The sequence below is a fragment of the Periplaneta americana genome, chromosome 14, assembly GCF_040183065.1.
Source record: "Periplaneta americana isolate PAMFEO1 chromosome 14, P.americana_PAMFEO1_priV1, whole genome shotgun sequence".
Lineage (NCBI taxonomy): Eukaryota > Metazoa > Arthropoda > Insecta > Blattodea > Blattidae > Periplaneta > Periplaneta americana.
Window position 1 is genome coordinate 113,385,282 of NC_091130.1, and position 15,792 is coordinate 113,401,073.

Here is a 15,792-nt window from a genome sequence, read left to right on the forward strand (position 1 = left end):
TTGTAAGTAAGTATTATTATTATTATTATTATTATTATTATTATTATTATTATTATTATTTCTCAGACAGACTTTCTGTAAAGAATGGTGTTATCTCAAGAACTGAAGACCTGAATTGGCAAACATCCGAAGTCCACTGAAGTAAATTGTTCAGGAGAGCAAGAAAACTAGACAGTCTTGTCATATAAGGGTGTTGAAATAAATATGTATGATTAAAAAACACAGTCTTACTGTAGTGTAGAAATTGCGATATTCTTTTTTATAGGATGGTAACCTATGCAAAATACAACGTATGTCAGGTAAATGTCAAATTCATTCAATTTTGGACTTAGGATGTTTGTCAATTCAGGTCTTCCATTTCATTTCAATATTTCCGAGTAATTGCATTGCTAAATACAGTTTTAACGCATAAAGCTCACAAAGATCGGACATAAACAATACTGTCATTAATAAATGTCGAGTTTGTTTTTCCTCTAAAGTTGTTAATCAAGAAGATGTTTAAAATATATTCCTCTCTGTTTGTACTGAAGCACGATCAATATATGAATGTTAACAAGACTGTATCAGCTGGCGAATCTAAGTCAAATTATTCATCATAATGAGACGCCATTCAAAAAGGCCCCAACCAATTCTTCTTAAATTCAAATACTGTCAGACAATAACTAATCTCTTGACCTACTTCGTGAAATAGCACGTAAAGGAGAAAGGTGAAGGGTTAGGGAGTTTCTATTTAAAAGAAATTCCACGAGAATGTCAAAGGGCCCAAATATGAGAATAATACTACAGGAGACAAGCAAATTAAGCTGTCGACAGACTCGCAAAAGGTTAATCCGTCGCTATGGTGATGTAACTGTGCGCGGACAGGGGTGCGTGCGACGCCCTGCGTCCCCTCTACGACGCCGCCACCTGCACCTCACAGTCCAGACTATAAACTCATGCACACGCCGGGAGACGTCTCATACTAGCGACGCCTCCGACACGTGAGCGAGTACGCGCGAAATATACTTTACAATATTTCGCTCACTTTTCGAGTTATACACATTGCGTTTAATGTTCGAGATATAAACATCGTCGTGTGCGGATTCAGTTCTGCAAAACCAATCTGTTTTCCAAGCCATCAACACGTCTGGCCGTCATTTGAAGCATAGCCAAGGAAAGATTCGTCCCACGTTGCCATTGGAAGTGCATCGTCTTCACGCAAAATATTCACAGGTGAGTTCAAATAGCTTAATATTTTATGCTAAAAGACAGAATGTATAAATTATAGTTCTCTTTTTCACCCTTTCTCTCTCCGTCTCTCTGAATATTTTCAAAAATAGTCAATGTCGTATATTTTGTAATTTTAATTTCAATTGATAAATTCATAAAATAAATTTAATAACATACCCTTTGTAAATTGAAAATTAAAATAAATATCGAACTTTATATTCATTAATATTTAAAAATGTGTTCAGACAGTTTTTGACATCCGTATAGAAGCTATGAAGGCGTTGGAATAACAATGCAATGTAACAATGTTGTCACCGAAAATCTTGTGAGATCTTCCGCACAAAGAACTCCTGAATATTTATATTACATTAGAGAAATACCAAATAAAATAGTTTTATATAAATTTACTAAGAGATTTACTATCAAATGTCGAGAATAATCCCAAGATAATAAAACATTTTTATGACAAGAATACAAAGAGCATTCTCACTCAAACATTTATGGCATTAGCACTGCAAAAGTTTATTTGTTGTGGTATTCGTTATCATTCGTAAATCTAGTCGATTATAGTCCAGTCATTAATAAATCTTCGTATTCATCAAAATTGTATTTCGAATGCCATATTAAATACCAGTGCACTCTCATGGAGTGCTGAACTTTCCAGTTAGTTCGAAAGGACATAAATTAAAAATTAAATCAAGATGAATTTTATTATTGTACGATCTAGTTTCGATCAAGTACAACAATACAAAGTTACTTGTATGAGACTTACCCCTTTTAATATTGTCATGTTGCATTATTAAAAATCAAGAGCCTCCATTTCAACGGCCCAGTTCAAAAGGGACACAATTCAAAATTTAAAATTTTGAGAAGCCTACATTTTATTAAAGCTTCATGTTGATGTGAAAAATCAAAGAAACGTTGAAATTACTACAAATTCTGTTAATGATGTTTTGTATATACTATAAGTTTCAAAATATAGTATGTTAATTGAATTTTTCACAGCGATATGAAGTTTTAAAATGCAAATTTGTCAAAACTTTAAATTTTGACTTGTTTCCCTTTGAAGTGGGCAGTCGATTTGTTTCTGGAGTGGATTACACCTTCACATAGCTCTTTATTTCACCAATTAACGTCACGAGCTGTATCTTCAGGATCAGTTTCACTTTGGTATTGTATTGTATTTATTAAAATTCCATGGTATTCATACATGCTTACAGCTAGAATATGGAACAAGTCAAAAAACTTAATACTATTATAAAATCTTAATTTATAGTCACAGTCTAGATGAAATATATACAGACGAGATTTACAATATAGTCTACTAGTACGACACATAGGTTTAGTATCAATTTCATGAAGTGTTATTGAATGTCATGAATTCACCTACAGAATAGAAAGCGTGAGAAATTAGGTACTTCTTTAATTTGGCCCTAAATAATTTTATGTTTTGAGTTTCATTTTTTATATCGATAGGGAGGCTATTAAAAATTTTTACTGCCATATAACGCACTCCTTTCTCTCTCCTATTCTATCAAACTGATGCAATCTTCACAGCTTTCATTACTTTTACACAACTCTAAATATCTAGTACTCTAATTATTTGTCTAATTCTTCTTCCTCCTCTTAATTTCGAATTTTTCCAACATATATAATTTCTCCATAACATATCCACGCAAATAAATTGTAAATATTTATGTAGTAGTTCCTGGAATTGAAAACGTTACAATTTTTCAGAAGAATATAATGTTATCCTAAAGTAATCCTATGTATATACATATATATCACATTTTCAGGCTAGATTAAATTTTACGTGATTCCTACTTTTAGAAATAATAGCGCAGATGTTACATTATTAGGTACGAAATTTTCTTCTTCCTGTTCGGTTTTGCCCCCTTTATAGGTTTGCTGTCTTCAGTGCTCATCTGTTCCTATCATTCCAGCCTCCTTCTTCAATTTTCTGTCTTCCATTACAGTTCTGACATGGGTTTTCTATTTCAATCTTGGTCTTCCACATTTATTCTTTCCTGGTGGTGATCACTGGAAAATATTTTTGGGCCATCTTTCATTCCCCATTCTTTGCATATGACCATACAATTTAAGAGTTTGATTTTCCATTCTTTTTATAATGGATGTATTAATTTACATTTCTCTCCAAAGTATTTAATTTCTAAATTTATCTTGTCCTATCTTATGTAAACTTCTCCTCAAATAGTCAAATTCGACAGTCCTAATTTTGTTCCTCTGTTGATCCATTAAAGATCAAGTTTCACTTCCGTATGTTCTGTATAATATCTGATAAATTTTAATTTTGGTTTCTTTTGTAGCACATTTTTCCAAAGCAATTTCTGTTTGTTTATCTTTTTCACATGTTCCTGTATTTCTAATAACTGTCCCTAAATATTTAAAAGGCTCACACTTTCTAATTTTTCCCCTTTCGGTGAGTAGTTCATCTACATCCTTTGCCATGTACATATAATGTGCTTTTTGCAAATTAATATTCAAACCCCATTCAAATTATATTATTCAATTTTAAAATAAAATTGTCTCTAAATTACTCATAGTTCTTCATTACACACGCAGACATACAACAACACATTGTCTTTGATTAGGTAACATAATGCGGATGAAATAACATATAACATGTATTTTTTTAATTTATCGATTAAAAAACATCCTGTCAATTCAAGGCAGATTAGGCTTACATAAAAGAACTTCATGTATTGTTACTTTCAATAATTTTAATTGCATAATATATGCATATTTATCGAATAATTACCTATCAGTTTCATAATGCTAAGTGATAATGAAATCCTTCCAGTAATTTTTATTGACTATTACACTTTTACTATGTCATACTACTTTTGACCAATAAAACGGTACGAAAGGACGTCTTTCAACCAATCCTGGCTACTTACCGCACAATTTTATCGCTTCCCTAGCATTTGTTTTACTTTTATCGCTTTCCTAGCATTTGTTTGTTTTTATCACTACCCTAGCATTTGTTTCCTTGTTTGCCAACATTTCAAACTGCACTGGTCTGAACTTCAAAAACAGAAAATTACAAACCACTCCAGTCGATGCACAGCAGTTTCAAATGTGACTCACATTGGCATTCAAGAACAAGAATTAATAAAGATCACTGGTCATAGCTATACATCTTCCCTGAAACCCTATTTACAAATAAATGAAGAGCAGCATTCGGAAATCCTGAATAAGTTAAGGAATACACCATGTACAGCAACGAGTTCCACTTCTTTTACGCACACGTCCAATGTAACATCAACTAAATGACCAACCATTAAAACATTCAAATTTAAAAATTGTACTTTCAATAATTATTCCTTTTAAAATTATTAATGTTTATTTTTATTTCATCATCCTTAATTAAAACTTTTCTTGTTTATTTCATCATTCCTAATTAAAACTTTTCTCACACTTGTTTATATTATTATTCAGCTTATGTTATAGCTTCTGCTGTATGATATTATGGATAGTCACGTATCAGAGATTGTTTAATATTAAGATTTACTGAAAATCATCTGTCAAGTGACGTTGATTACTGGGATCCGGGTAATTGAAGTGGAATGCAAATGTTTTAATAAAAATGAAACTGAATCAACAATGCCTTCTTAACTAGTAACGATTCATACTAGTAACGGTCCACAGATTTGAATGAAGGTTCTATAGTTGGCACAACTGATAACAAGAAAACAGTTAATCATAACACACTACTGCCATCTAGCGGAATATTTGTAATGTGAGATGGTGCAATAATACATTTGAAGACAGTTCAGTATTTTCGTAAGTCAATTAATATTTTATTGTATTGGAGTACTTCGTTACTTCTAATCTTTATATACTTTCTTCTAATCATGTAATAGTCAATTAAATTCCACTCGAGTTTTGATTTTCTCTAGATAAATCAAAACCTCTAGTGAGATTACTGTTGAAAATAAAGCTTGGCAAGGATAATTAAATGAAGAGAGATTTTCGTGATCTAGAAACAGGCTACTAGAAAGATAGTACACTTCCTTTAAATCTGTAAATAAATTACTTTTCAAGACCACAATTTTCCAAATCTTCTATGAGCGAACTTAGTTTACAAGTTGAGGAAGGCTTTTGATGTCATAAATAAATTACCGATTCCTATTACCAGCACTTATTGGAAGCCCTTCTCATAATTAGATTAGCGGACTATTCCCATTCTTAATAAACAGTGAGAAGTGATTTGAAAAAAACACATGATTGCGTGTAACGTGTAGGCCTATACAGTAGAAGGGTAATGGGACTAGGATAAATAAATACAATCTACTGTAAGATGTGTGTCTTTGTTTCGTCCTAGGCATCTGTAGAGTAACTTCACGCATGTGGGAGCGGAGTCTATTTGTACCGGAGTGTATTGCGGGCAGCATCAGCTCGAGGCCCCTAAGGGGTAAGATGCTCGTGGTTGACGGTAGAGTCACAGTCTACTATATACAGTCGCGAAGCTCAATATGTAGTAAAAATGCAAACATGGGTAGTTGCCCACCACTAGGATTGCTACTATCGCCTCATCATCGCAGATCTCTCTCCTAGCAGACGACAAAATATGTTATACTTTCGTTGTCGTGTTCTTTTGGAAAAATTAACACCTTCCTTCCATTATTGAAATATTAAATGCATAAAGTTAATTTATTATTTTAATGAAGTATATTAAATTCCATCATAAACTCGAAGATACCTGCAAGAAATAAGTTAATATAATTTTTGTTTGTGCAAAACGAACTGAAATTTACTATAATAGCTTCACTCATTCAAGATTATAGCAATAATGAACTATGAAACCAATAAATATTAATTTGCATTTCCCTTTACAACAATAATAATGGAAATATGAATTAATGGAGTAACTTACGTGTACCGGCGGTACTTGTAGTGTAGGCTTACGTAGTTAACAAAGTGGGATGAGGTTAAGCAATAATAATCACACCAGAATTGGAAATAAAACGTGATCAATAAATTTTATTGTAACAGACTTTTTCTACTTCTCTAGTAAAGCAACAAATAAAAATAACAACAAAATCAACAGCTATAATTAAAACATATCCTTTGAAAAAAAAAGTAGGCCTAAGTAATAATAATCCCACCAGAATTGAAAATAAAACGTGATCAATAAATTTCATTAAAACAAACTTAATTTTTCTATGTCTTTAGTAAAATAACACATAAAAATAATAACAAAATTAATAGCTACAATTAAAAATATATCCTCTGAAAAAAAAAGTAGACCTAACCTTTATTTCTCTGGAAATTTAGCAGCCTAAGTGACAGAACTTTAACCGGTATCTAATGTCTTTTCGGTTAGATTGAAACATTTCATTGTGAAATTTAAGGATATAATGTATTCTAACAGTCACAAAGAACTTCAAAATTAAGAGTTTTTTTTCTGCACAGCATTCTTGTGGAAACCCAGGGACCTTTCTGAATCTTTCGGAAATCGGAAAAAGGATAACTCTGGCCTCTTTCTCTTACTGTTGCTACAATTTATAGCACTACAAACGTCTCCTCCTTGTCCCATATTATTATTCCAATTATTATATTTTAGCCATTAACATTTTCATTACAATCAATAACGAACATTTCACAAGCATCATTGTGAAATACGCAACGAGCTAGCACTCGATAGAAATACGACACAGTCCAAAGTCGACCATGGACAGTCTATTGTTTCTAGTTGCTAACCGCTTGGAGCGCTTCATCACGAGATTTGCAAAAAAACACCTCAAGCTTCGCGACTGTATATAGTAGACTGTAGTAGAGTAGAGTTCAGATAGAAATTATTCCCTTCCTGCAAGCGATTTCTAACTTCGTTCAACTAACACCTCCCCCAGAGCAGCCATTGGTCCTAGCCCTCCCACATATCACTTGCGCGGAGGTCTTGTTTCGTCTTTCGACTCCACAGACGCCTGGGACGGACCATAATAAACAGAATCAGATAAGCTTAACAGTCAATCTAATAATAATAATAATAATAATAATAATAATAATAATAATAATAATAATAATATGTATTAAAACAGAATCTAGTATTAAGAGGATAACTGAAGAACTGTTTCGAAACCTCAGATAATTGACAATTAACTGGCATGCTGTATACCAGTAGTTCCTAAGGGGGGGTGACGAATCCTTGGGGGGGGGGGATCGTGTAAAGACCTGAGGTGGATCGCGAGATGATTTACAAAATAAAACAAAAACCCCTATTAACATATATTTATTTTAAATATAGAAGGATAAACAACGCTGAACATAAAAATTAAAACATGTTTCAACAGTTATAAAATAAATAATAATAATAATAATAATAATAATGCATGTGAAAAGTATGCGTATTTTTGAAAACGTAGTCCCTCAAATCTGGACTAAGTATTCGACATACACTTAGTGACATCACTTTCAAATTCGAATTTTCTCGCGCTTGTTTTGATCGAGATCATAAACTTAATTTGCATGAATACAAGGTTGCAATTGTCAAATACATGTAAAGGGTGCGTCAGAAAGAACGGATGGATTTCAAACTATCGATACGCAACGAGGAGAGAGATATAGTGAGGGGGACCACGACTGTTGGGTCAGCCATAGAATGCAGTTTCAGTTGAGAACATGGTGTTGGTCTGGTGTACAACGTGCTTTCATCGTAGAGACATTTTTGAAAAATGAAGAGTCTGTGATCGCCACTCAGGACTCATTTCGACATCGGACGTCACGCTAGGATTCCAACTCGGAATACAATTTTGCGGTGGGTGGCTTCATTTCGTATCACAGGTTCAACATTAAAAAAGAAATCACCTGGACGAAATTCTATTGCACTGAGATTGTCCGAGGCTACGGTAAGATCTCGCGCCCTGCGACTTCTTTCTTTGGGACCATTTGAAGGCGTAAGTTTGTAAACATCGATCACATACACTGGACGAACTGAAGACAGCGATTCGTGAAGAAATCGTGGCAATTGCACCAGCTATGACTGTGAAAGTGATGGCGAACATCAGAAAACGCCTCGATGCCTGTATTGAAAGCCAAGGACATCATATGGATAATGTTGTTTTCCATAAATAAACTGCATGTATTGGTGAATATGTTGATAACAATAAATTTTTGATTTGATGAATCTTTACAATTTTCTTGCCATGTGAAATCCATCCGTTCTTTCTGACGCACCCTGTATTTAAAAGCTACTTTTGCAAACTCCAGGTATTCCTTTGATGCAAAAGTGGTCAACGCTCTGCGAAAAAATGGTCTAGTTTAAACATCTCATCAGTAGGTACATATTTCTATTGGTTTTTCCTTCATATTTTTTGGAATTTCAGCCAGTTGAATACAAAGGATTCAATATCCATTCAATTGTTTTGAGTTTCTTTCTGAAAAATTGAAAAAACTGTTCTTTAAAATCGTACTTTGGGTAGTAACCACTAGTATTGAATAAAATTATAGTTTTTTTTTTTTTTTGCGATTTTACAGGGATTTATATTTTTCGATTGGGGTGAAGAAAAGATACGGTAGTGGGGTCGCAAAACTGAAGTTTCGCTCAAAAGTGGATCGAACTTTCAAAACGTTTGGGAACCATTGGTGTATACAAAGCACATAAAAATATTCCGTAAAATATTGTTATTGCTATTTATGCCTCTATATGTGATTATTGTCGAGCTTATATTCTCTTATTTTAAATTCTGCGCACAGCTACCCCAATGTATTTGGCTTCTGGTTTTCAAAATTTATCCGCATATCATCAGCTAAGTACTAGGTCTCATCATAGCAATTTACTCATTATACCCTACCACAAGACATCTTTATATTCTTCATCCTATACGTTTCAATTGCTAGAAATTGGAACTCGCTTCCGAGTGATGTAAGGGGTTGTTGTGCAATAACTTCATTTAAGTCAATATTACATAAATTCTTACTTAACAGATTAATTACTGATTAATATTTATTACTTATAATGAAACTAATATCTGTCCATTCTTACTATTACCATTAATTTCTCTAAATTGAATATAAAACCTCTAATGGCAAAATGTCATTACGTTAATATTCTTATTATATCAATATATTTTAGATTTAAATTTTGCTCCCTAGTAAACTTATATTAAATGAATTGTCATAATTTTAACCAACTAGCTATCTCAACTTAATTATAATTCTTTACATATTGCCTATAGACTGAATTGAATTACATTAATTCATAAATTAAGTTATTACTTTTTCCTATAGGTTTTATCTCAATTTAAATAAACATGTACTAGTCGTTAAAACTTAACTGAAGAATATTGCTGGAGAATCTTTTAAGTGTATTGTAAATATTCATAATTTAAATACGAATTTCACTATTGTATTGATTAAGGCTCGTTGAGTGGAAGTAAAGACCTTATGCCAGGGAAAATAAAACATTCTATTCTAGTCTATATTTACTTTCTGTAGCTACGCATGTTTGTATACGCATCTGTTTCACGTACATATAATAATAAACGGAATAACATGTTTTAAAATATATTGTAAGCCGCTCATACAGAGACATCACTTTATTTTTATCAACATTTTTAACATTAACCTGGCTATACTCGGAAACACTGTTACCCCCTTCCATTACAGGAGTTTGGTGTTACTAGTGCAATATGTAAACAAATCATTTTACTAGCTATAGGAGGAGAGAAAAGGGAAATACGATATTAGGATTTTCATTTTGATCATTACTTTTACGGTATTTTATCAAAATACAGTAGAGTAGTAACATTTTTTTTTCACAAACTCAACTATTCAGGCGGTTTTATTCATTATATAATGTCTACTTTATTCAGCATATTACCGTATTTTCTGTAACTCTAATCTTCATTTCAAAGTTATTCAGTAATGCTACACACGTACCTGTGCGAAATAAGCAGGGCCGGGTATTTACGGAGATCGCGAAAATCACGACATAATAGATATACAATAGATTTTTACTAATCTTTACGAATTAAGTGATTCTGATTAATAATATGCGGATAAAACGATCGCGAAATGGAGTTCTAATAGCGAAATATGGACACATTCGCGAATTATTATTATTGTGTCGTTTTATAGCGAATTTCATATTCTGAGTTTTTTCGGACTTTTTTCTATTTGAATTTGTTGCACATTCAAGTAGGCTACATTACATGGTATTCCAGGTGTTCTCATTACATTAGTGAACTCAAAAGACGGAGAATCCAACATTTCACTAATAATTTGAAAGTACCAATTTGAGGGCTACAAGTTTTTTTTTTTTTCGCTTTTAATGTACATGTGTTTAAATACAGTCTCAATCCAACAAATATTGTCTATTGGCCATGCCGCACCTTTACCAGAATCCAATGGACTTTTAATGTTATTTATTTAGAAAGTAATATTCATAGGCCTACTGAGTTAATATTATAATTTAAAAAAATTATGTTTTCCAAAATTTCCATTAACCCTCGACTGGTATCCATGGGTCAATATAGACCCATATTGCTTGATATCGTAATGTACACTTAAAAAAGCGATACCAGTTCAGGGCTAATATCCAACAAAAGTACAAATCAATCTCCAACAATCTCCGCCGACACCAATATTAAAAAACACAAATGATAAAATTAATCTCCATAAATACCTGCCCCTGGAAATAAGCTTCAATAATATAGGCTCTTCCTTCTATGGAGAACGCAACCATATTTCTGAAACACACTATACTCTGTACTCTTTACTTCACTGCTAGTAGACTTCGAATGCAACAGCGGCCGTAAGTTTGTGTGGCTGACGGGAGCAAGAACATAACTGCAAGGGGTGGGAGTCAAGTACATTCAGAAACGCAGGTACAATAAAAATGCAAGTAAAAATAAAGTGATGTCCCGGTAGATTACAATAAACCCTAAAAATTAGGTTATGTACACGCGAACTCTCCTAGTGTATAGAAATGCACTCGTTCACATTGTTGAGTTTGCTCACGGACACGGCGCTGGCGTAAGCATTTCTATGGCAACCGAAGTCTAATGACGTCAGTGTAATTTCCATAAAATTCTTTCATATTTGAGGCGTTCAGAGCTAAAGTGGATCAAGTCCATCCATGAGTCCTAGTTTTGAGATAATAGGACAAAGTTAACTTGCTCTAGTGGATTATCTAATTTGACTAACAATAATTTTATTGTTCCATTCTCAAATTCTACATTTATAAAATATAAACAATTGTGATGTTAACTGATGTAACGCTTTGGTGACTTGATCCACTATGACTCAGAACATTATGAACAAATAATCTGAGCCAAAAGTGACTGGTGTCACCTACCGCCGAATGCTTGGAATTAAGACTTGATCCATTACTGCTCGGAAGATATCCAACTTCAGATAATCCGGAAATGAATTAAACTCAATTTATGAAAATTTGTGACTTGATCCACTTTAGCTCTGAACGACTCATTTGTTGTTAGTGTTGGTGGAATACAGACGTTACACGTGAAAAGATAAATGCCTGAAATGCCTAACAATCTTTATTTTAACACATACCACCTCACACTCGGATAACAACTGAGTGGGACTTCACTTTACCTCCCATCACATGAAATGAATGTCACTGCGATGACACTTACTAGCCAGGTTTATGTAGGACTATGTAAACAACAATAAAGAGAAAGAAATAAACGAAATGTGAAAATACAGAATAAGCTCAGTACGTCGAAAAGCTTTCTTTTTACTATAATTATTACTGTTAAATGCTCAAAAGTACATCTGAGCCCAATTTGCAGTGAAAGCGCCAATGTATCAATTCGCAACATATTACAGTACTTTTTACAGTGTTATATCATGGACGTGGTGTGGAGGGCTAGTTTATTTTTTAAAACTGGTTTAACGTAGTACTAAAATGCCTTTATTTGATAATTGCGATGTTCTACTAACTGTTAACTTCAAAATTAGCCTATAAAGCTACAACGTGTCCATAATAAGAGATGCGTTTGTATAGTTCGTAGCCTGACACATATATTGCATTGAAAACGTATCAACAATATTCGCCATTATTAGCGGCTATTTTACATTAGTTCATGCACAAAAATCATAATTTTCTGTTGACTACTTTTGTGTAGTTTCATTTTTAAGTTAGTGCGCCGAACGGCAAAAATGGAAAATATCGAATTTCGTGTTGTCATTAAATATTTCTTAAAAAAAGGGGGGGGGGGGAACGAGACCAACATGAATTAAAGCAGACATGAATGCTACACAGAGAGAATCCGATCCAGCATTTTCGAGTCTGAAAAACTGGGCGGCACTATTTAAACATAGTCGAGAGAATATGGAAGACTATCCCCGCAGTGGACGTTCAGTAACAACAAGTGAAGAAATCGTTGAAAAAATCCACAATATGGTGATGAATGACCGTTGGATGAATGAAAGTGCGGGAAATTAGCGAGGTTATGCGTATCTTAATTGAACAGGTGCGCCACATCTTAGCCAATGTCTTCGTCTCCGCAATGTGGATTCCATGTTTAACACCGGAACAAAAGCACACTCGACGCCAAATTTCGAGGGATTGTCTGGCTCGATTCGAGAAAAATACGCCCGATTTGTGATCACTGATGAAACCTGGCTCCACTACTACATACTAGAGACAAAACAGTATTCGAAACAATGGAAGCACAGTGATTTTCCGTCTCCAAAGAAAGTAAACGTTGTTCAATCGACTGGGAAAGTCATGGCGTCGGTGTTGTGAGATTCTAAGGGGTAATTCTGCAGTGTTTGGGAAAAGTGGCATAAGTCAGTTTCCACAAGCATTTTTTATCAATTTATTGACAACTTACGGAACATCTGCTCGCTTAGCAAAAGAGACATAAGTATTTCTCCCATTACAATAATAATTAATACGGAAGAAAATCAAATCGACATAAACTAGTGTGAAGACAGTTTTTTTCTTTCTGTAAAATTAACATTTTTGACTTGTGCCACTCTTCCCGAGCACTACAGAATTGTGATTGATTATCTAAACAATGGGGAGATTAATAACAGAACAATATTACTCAAATCTCCTACTTGGATTCAGAGGTTTTTAAAAATTGAATTCACACGAAAACCGTCCACAATATTGAAATACGCCAGAAGGATAAATTATTCTTTATTGGTGTTCCTATCGATATGGACAAAAATCACGATCCTGCTCGCAATAATTACCGAATAAGAGACTGTTAAACATTTGAGAAAAACATTTGTTTCTGAAAAAAAAACTATTAACTTTGCACCAATATATTATAGTTTTTGTTACATACAACATGAGCTATTCACTCTAAAAATCTGCAAGGCTATTTCACTTTCACTCTGTGTATGTATGTATGTATGTATGTATGTATGTATGTATGTATGTATGTATGTATGTATGTATGTATGTATGTATGTCCACACCTGTGGAGTAACGGTCTGCGCGTCTGGCAGAGAAATCGGGTGGCCCGGGTTCGAATCCCGGTCGGGGCAAGTTACCTGGTTAAGGTTTTTTCCGGGGTTTTCCCTCAACCCAATACGAGCAAATGCTGGGTAACTTTCGGTGCTGGACCCCGGACTCATTTCACCGTCATTATCACCTTCATCTCATTCAGACGCTAAATAACCTGAGATGTTGATACAGCGTCGTAAAATACCCTAATAAAATAAAAATGTATGTATGTATGTATGTGTATGTATACATATATATTATATTATTTGCAATAAATATATAGGTAGTTTCTTCGAAGCGCTCAATACGAAACTGATTTCCGATTTTCTCTATGACATAGGCTAATTTTACACAACTTGTATTGTCATTGTACTTTAATGTAGCGTTACTTTACTGTAGCGTTATTGTATTCAAAGATGAAAAGTGATGAAATAAAAACGTGTTCTGTGTCAAATACTAGATATAACCATTACAAAACTATTAGGCTATCATTATTAACAAATGAACTCTAATCATAGACCTTTACTGCCTTTCTCTCTTGGCGGTGAACGTGAACATGTTGCTGTTCCTCTTGTATCGTCTTTCCTTCTCCTTAATACCTTGGAAGAAAAGTTCACTCCCAGTTCATTGAACCAAGATTCTTAAAAAGTTAAATTTTAAGCTCATTGAGCATTCCAAGACTTAACTTTTCAGCATAGTAGGGGTTCTTCCTGTTTTCTGCAAACACACATTTGAAAGTAATGAAAACCTTTCTTTCAACTTCAGTCACCACAGGGAGCAAGCCTTCATCTAACATGTATTTTGCGTCTTGGTCAACGAAAATGTCAACTTGGCTTCTGATAGATGAGGGAACATCTTGTAGAGGTACCAGAAGCAGTTTCCAGTGTTTGGCAAAGCTTTAACAAACTGTTTCATGATGCTTAATTTTATACGAAAAGGTAGTAGAAGTATTTTCTTTGTAACGACTGAAAAACATAGGAATATGTCTCGACTGAAATACTATCATTACTCCCATTACATCTCCGTTAATTATTCCTTCAGTATTCGCTATTTCTCGTAATTGTAGCATTCGTATATTTTTCTTCATATAAATTAGAGGGACGTATAAAAGATCCCTTTCCATAATTATAATTTCCTTTTCGCCCATCTTAGCACCTAAATAAAATGACAATTTCATAAACATAATTATTTGAATCTACAATAATGCAGAGAGTTATATTAATACCCTAGTTTTATACTTATATGAAATCTACTTAGCCTATAATAATACTACGTAGCACAAGGGGAATTTTCTTGGGGGTAAAGGGGGAGGGAACGTAGGAGACTGATATCCCTATTGCCATTAAATGCCGATTGTCTGTAATGGTGGAAGCGTTAACTTCTCGCCATTGGCCTGGAATTGTTTTGTGATTTTGTTATGTCACAAAACAATTCCACATCAGAACACATCACAAATACTAACCACAACTACAGCAACATAAATACAGACATTGAAATTCTACATACTCAACAAAAGAAAAAAACAGAAACTAAACACACTAGCACAATAGGATATGTATATATATATATATATATATATATATTTATTTATTTATTTATTTATATATATACACACACACATACACAGAAAAACACACCCCCATGAAATCCTCAACACACAACCAATTTCAGAAAACACACACTTTTTGACTCCACATTACACTACACAAACACACTCCCACAGGAACAGCAATCATAAGGTGCGAAAACCAGGACCACCCAGTTCTGAAGATAGCCTACAACAGGCTGAAACTAGTCAATAAGGTAACCTAGTTTTAACACATGAAAGAAATAAATTATATGTTCCGAAGTAATACAGCGTTAAAAGTATTGCAATCAATATGTATAAATATAAAGGTTATAATTTGTACACACAGCTTTACATTGTAGATAATTCAACTAAACTGTTTGGAATTTCTACTATACTTAGCACCTTATTTTGAACTTATGTCAGAAGAACCTTCCCATGAAATAGCCCCATCGACACATTAGGTAGACCATCCAGCTTTAAGTTTAATTGTTCCCCTATTGACAAAATATTCCCATTATCACTTCCCTCTGTAGCACCTTTTATTGGAGAGGTCGTATCCACTTCCTCT

The 15,792-nt window shown here is 33.7% G+C and overlaps 1 protein-coding gene across 1 annotated transcript in view; it reads left to right on the forward strand.

Annotated features, from left to right (window-relative positions):
• The first annotated feature begins 932 nt into the window (after positions 1-932).
• The window catches only part of meng (serine/threonine-protein kinase meng-po), a 29,249-nt gene continuing 14,389 nt past the window's right edge, over positions 933-15,792 (forward strand). Inside the window, exon 1 of the mRNA XM_069845961.1 lies at positions 933-1,212. The gene's annotated coding sequence lies outside the window, so the exon portion shown is untranslated. The remainder of the gene's footprint in view (positions 1,213-15,792) is intronic.